The following is a 5,958-nucleotide window of genomic DNA, read 5'->3' on the forward strand; positions in this document are numbered from 1 at the left end:
CGCTCCTGTCAAAAAGGAGGCTCTAGGGACGCACTAGTGTCCCTAGTGCCTCCTTTTGCCCGTTTCTACCGCCGGGCCTAATTTAAATACTGCATCGCGCGCACAGGCGAGTGGCCTGTGCGTGCGCCGGGAGATCGGGAGTTTGCCCGCTCTCCCGCGGACTTTACTGAATCAGCCTGTTTATAATTAAGTTCACCCCCCTTTAATCTATACTAGTGGGCTGTTAAAAACAATGGTTTCTTTAAATTGTTCAAAGATCAGTTTGATCAATCATATATAATTTTTTTTCTGTTATATTTCTGTGCAAAGATGTTAAATGCTTTGTAATTATTTTGAAAATTTAATAAAGAGAAAATTAAAAAAAACAAACCAGTGTACACTAAAGACTGTGTTTCAAAACAGAAGAAAAATTTACTGAAAAAAAAAAAATCAAAATCCCACCACAGTCTAAAGAAATCAGATCCAAAAACAGTAGAGCTTCTTCTAGAATATCAAATCACATAGGCAGACCCAAGCCTTAGGCTGCTTAAGTTCAATTCCACAACACTAGGATCCCAGGAAATCTCATCAAGGCTTTTATTTCTTCAGCCCCACCCAGGAAAGTCTGCAGAATCCCCTAGTCAGAGCAAGTAATAAATAATTTAAAACTTTAGATCCACTCTCTAGTTCCTTGCAGGTGGTAATGGTCTTCACAGATATATTAGACAAGTCAAAGTTGGGTTGCATCCTTGTGGTAGCTGTTCTTTGATCTCTTGACTTTCACTGCTGAAGATCTATGAAGGGACTTGTCCCCCTATTCTCAAGCAAAATAAAAAAAAAAAAAAAGAAATCTGTCTAAACTCTTGCACCCTTCTTCCAAAAATCTAGAAAAAGAATGTATTAATTTAATAGACCAGATTCCCTAGTGAAGCTGTATTTTAGCTAAGAAACAAAAATTAAGTATTGTCCTATTTCTATTCTGAATTTTCCCCAAAGTGAATAAACCTTGAGGCACACTTTCCTTTACATAGTTTAGCTGACACTCTCAGCCACTCTGCAAAATGTAGAATTATATTTCTGCCAGCACTGTATATTTAACTCAGTTTTCCAGTAAACCTCTATCATATAGCTTTAGCATAGAAGATATTTCTCCTTCAGTTTTCCTATCACATGAAGCATGGTAATCTACAGACAACTCACAAGCGAGTTTACTCCATAATGGAGCTAACATTATAGAATGTTTTCCATTCAAACTGTGAGCAATCACTGACCTAAAGCTAATTTGTAATGACTTGATGTATCATTTATTTAAGCAAGCATTTGGTCAACTTCTTGTTTATTTTATGTTGTGTAGTTATGTATAACTGTTCCCCACTTCAAATGGCTACTTGCTTAGATGTGGGTTATAAGAATTTTTAAATAAATAAATCTCTGTTCAGATTCTCTCCCTTCTTCTTCCAATTAAAGACTGAAGCTTGAATACACTTTCATCCTGATTTCTATATTCCACATAATTAATTTACAATTCTCGCCTTACCAGGTAACAGGAATTAAACTACTGCCAAAATCCCCATGGTTAGAAATTTTTACTCAGCACTTGCTTCTCTGTCAGGGAATCTCAACATGGTCTTTTCCCTTTTAAGTTTCCTAAAGTGTAAGTAACTGAATTGCCCTAGCACCAGTTTACACAGGTTGCTTATCCTTCTCCACAGATAAAATCAACAAAGCAAACCTTTCTCTCTTATATGAGCTCATAATGTGCCTCTTAGGTACTTCTTTTCAGAAGCAGCTTTAAAACAGCTACTTCCTTCTCAAAAGACTGGCTCTGGCTCTCTTCCCTAACAGTTAGCTGTGTCCTCTTAACTGCTATCCTCCTTACCTTCCAAGAGCTTCTGTTTTTCCAGCATACTAGGGCTGTTTTGTTTGCTTTGACTCCATGGTGGCTCTGCATCTGTGCTCTGATCCCCCCCTGCAACAATCCAGGAAGGGGGGAACCATTGTGTTTGCCTCTGTATTTCCTGACACACCAGCTCCCTTTTAGCAGCAGGGATAACTACTATTCAAAGCAGCAGCTGCTACCCTGTAAGAAGGGGGGAGAGGATAAGTAATTAATAACCCCAGGCTATAGTACTATAGCTCAAACACACAGATAGCTCAGCTATCCATTTCAGGCACTGATATTATCTGCAGAAAAACACATTTTCCCCCTCATCTTGCTACCTGTTGGCATGGAAAGTGTTTTTAATGCAAGCTTAGAGCAGAAGCCAAAAACACTTGATAAAAACTTCAGTGTTCTTTTTCAAGACCAACAGATCAAAGGAAAATTTGCTTGAAGGATAAAATTATGGGTCTTACAAAAGAACCAGGTTAGCATCAACAATGGGATTAATTAGATGGCACTGGAAGTTTTTCAGACAAAAATATCCAGTCATTAAATTACCTTAGTTGTTTTAATACTTTGAGACTCCCAGCATGTTATTTTGGGTGTAGGATGAAATGGAGAAAAGGAAAATCCATGGTTTGAAAGCACAAGTGAAGGACCAGAACCACACAGTATATATATATATATATATATATATATAAAAAACATTAAATAGAAGCTGTCTTCACTGATCAGTGATCATCAGCTTGTTCAACCACAGTTATAAGTGGTGATTGCTGTGGATTTATAAAAGCTCTGACTTACCAGCTGCAGTGTAACTATTTGAGTGGTGGGTCACATGACCCAAAATAATCAACTCTTTTGCTATTCTCCATATCATCAGTAGGGCCAGGAAATGTGAGGATCTGTACTCACAGCTCAGCAGATCCCTCATCATGCAATTTGCATATTATCCAACTATGTCCCAGTACCAGAACTGAACACAAATAGTCCCCAGAGCTTGTCTTTTTGACAGCTTGAACTGACAAGAGGCAGAGAAGACAAGTCCTGGCTCTTCCAAAGGTTCATTTCCCCAGCAACAGCTGGGTTTCTTGATGCAGTCACTCCTTTCTGCATTTGCACAGATGTGGAAAGTGCCAGTCCCATTTGCACTGCTTGTTTGCCCATCTACAAGCACCAAGAGACACTGAATGGAGGATACCAATATGTTCCAAGTACTCTCAGGTGTCTTAGTTATCACCTTTTAAAATAAATTAATCCCATGTTGTTTTTAATGCAGTCATGCCCAGTCCTGATTAATTTCATCGAGGAAAGAAAAGAAGTGGTCACATGGCTTGAAAGGTCATGCATGGTCTGGAATGGTCTTTCAGTAGAGGTGGTAGAAACAAAAAAGTGAGAGAATTCAAGAAAACCTGACATAAGCATAGAGGATCCCTCCTAGCTGCAAGGAAGCAAAGCAAAGCCAGACATCAGCTGGAAATGATGGGCAGACTGGATGTATGATTCTTATATTTCTCTTCAGTCACAGAACATAACAACATGGTAAAGGAAGGCAGATGAAGACTAATTAGCTCATCCTCTCTGCTTCTCTACCACTCTAGGGGCCAATGCAATTAGCAGAGTTATAGAACTGCGCACGGAAACTCAGCGCACAGTTTGTGCAAGCTAAATTTTTAATCTCCAGATACCAGTGCATTAGGAGTCAAACAAAATGCACAAAAAAACGGAAAATGCATGCAAAGAAAATGCTTAGTGTACAGAAAAACATGATTTATGCGCATAACATATTTTTATGTACAGAAAATATGATTTATGCATACAAAACATGCGCTCTGCACATAAAATACTGACATCAGGTCTTGGCACCAAAATTCTTGCTTCTGCCCATAGAGTAACACCAGCGCTGGAAACTTTACTCCACTTCAGGTCAAGGCTAAAATTGACAGCACTAAGAAAATATAAGTTAAACCAGCGCACCTCCCTGCACTGGGGGATAATACCCAATGTCTTCATTTGCATGAGATTTTCATGTGAGAGTGCTAAGCAGTGCACACTGTTCTGTGCACACAACTGCACCCTCTGCCAAGCACACCATATTACACTGGGCCCCTCAATAAATGAATATAATGAATCACAATACTTCACAGCAACACAGCTTCCCCTCCCCTCCCCCCATACCATGTCTTTCACACAACCTCTCAACCCTGAGCCTGCTCTCTACATCTATTCTGCCTTGTTGTTAGGGTTATTTGTTAAGGGTAGTAAACGCCACACCAGCAAGTTACCCCATGTATTCTTTTCTTCATTTCTATCATCTGGCATTTAGGGATCCACAGTGTTTATCTCATGCCCCTTTGAAATCCTTCACCGCTTTTGTCTTCACCACCTGCTCCGGATGGGCATTCCAGGCATCCACCACCTTCTCCATGAAGAAATATTTCCTGACATTGGTTCTGAGTTGTCCTCCCTGGAGTTTTTTTCATGACACCTAGTTCTACTGATTTCTTTCCAATGGAAAAGGTTTGTCGATTGTGCATCATTAAAACCTTTCAGGTATCTGAAGGTCTGTATCATATCACCCCTGATCCTCCTCTCCTCCAGGGTGTACATATTTAGATTCTTCAGTCTCTCCTCATAAGTCATTTGATGGAGACCACCCACCATTTTGGTCGCCCTTCTCTTGACCGACTCCATCCTGTCTCTGTCCCTTTTGATATATGGCCTCCAGAACTGAAAATAGTACTCCAGGTGAGACCTCACCAAGGACCTGTACAAGGGGACTATCACTTCCCTTTTCTTTCTGGTTATTGCTCTCTCTATGCAGCCCGGCATTCTTCTGGCTTTAGTTATCACTTCATCACATTGCTTGCTGTCTTCAGATCTCTAGACACTATCATGCCAAGGTCTCTCTCTTGCTCTGTGCACAACAGTCCTTCACGCCTCAAGACATACAGCTCTTTTGGATTACCACACTCCAGATGCATGAGTCTGCACTTCTTGATACTGAATCCCAGCTGCCATATCTTTGACCACCATTCAAGCTTCCTTAAATCATGTCTCATTCTCTCTACTCCTTCCAGCATGTCCACTCTGTTGCAGATCTTAGTATCATCCGCAAAAAGACAAACCTTACCTTCTATCCCTTCCATAATGTCACTTACAAAGATATTGGACCGGTCCCAAAACCGATCCTAGTGGCACTCCGCTTAACACCACTCTCTCTTCAGAGAAAGTTCCATTTACCATCACACATTGTCTTCTGTCCGTCAACCAGTTTATAATCCGGGCCACCACCTTGGCGCTCACTCCCAAGCTTCTCATTTTATTCACGAGCCTCCTATGTGGGACCGTATCAAAAGCTTTGCTGAAATCCAAGTAGATCACATCGAGTGCCCTTCCTCAATCCAATTCTTTAGTCACCCAATCAAAAAAGTCAATCAGATTTGTCTGACAGGAGCTTCCTCTGGTGAATCCATGCTGCCTCTGGTCCAGCAATTCTTCTGACTGTAGATAGTTCACTATTCTTTCCTTCAGCAGCGTCTCCATTACTTTTCCCACCACCGAGGTGAGGCTAACCGGCCTGTAGTTTCCAGCCTCCTCTCTGCTCCCACTCTTGTGAAGCAATGTAAAGCGCTAAACACGCATAAGGCGCTTCTCCACGGACACAGCACCTGAATGTAATCTGCTTTGAAGCACTGAAAAAAGTGCGAAAAGCAGAATATAAATAAAATAAATAAATAAAAAAATACCATACCAAAGCAGCGGGACCACCAGTGCTCTTCTCCAATTACTCGGCACCATGCCCGTTTCTAGGGATCTATTGAGCAGGTCACACAGCGGATCCGCCAGCACATCTGAGCTCCCTCAGTATCCTGGGATGAACCTCATCCGGCCCCATGGCCTTGTCCACTTTCAGTTTTCCTAGCCCTTCCCATACATTCTCTTCTATAAACAGAGTTTCATCTACTCCAACCCCCTCCATTTTCTTGTTAACTAGCAATGGTCCTTCTCCAGGGTCTTCTTTAGTGAACACCGAAGTATTTGTTTAATATTTCTGCCATTTCTTCATCTCTCTCCACACATTGTTCCTTTTCACC

General features: G+C 41.1%; 1 long non-coding RNA gene across 1 annotated transcript; it reads right to left on the minus strand.

Annotated features, from left to right (window-relative positions):
* Positions 1-387: 387 nt before the first annotated feature.
* Positions 388-2,518, minus strand: LOC115079623. The gene is made up of 3 exons (XR_003853342.1): positions 2,420-2,518; positions 1,859-2,059; positions 388-793 (listed from the first exon to the last, which is right to left on the minus strand). It is a non-coding gene; the product is annotated as an uncharacterized LOC115079623 (long non-coding RNA).
* Positions 2,519-5,958: the final 3,440 nt, after the last annotated feature.

The sequence above is a fragment of the Rhinatrema bivittatum genome, chromosome 18 (assembly GCF_901001135.1).
Source record: "Rhinatrema bivittatum chromosome 18, aRhiBiv1.1, whole genome shotgun sequence".
Taxonomy (NCBI): domain Eukaryota; kingdom Metazoa; phylum Chordata; class Amphibia; order Gymnophiona; family Rhinatrematidae; genus Rhinatrema; species Rhinatrema bivittatum.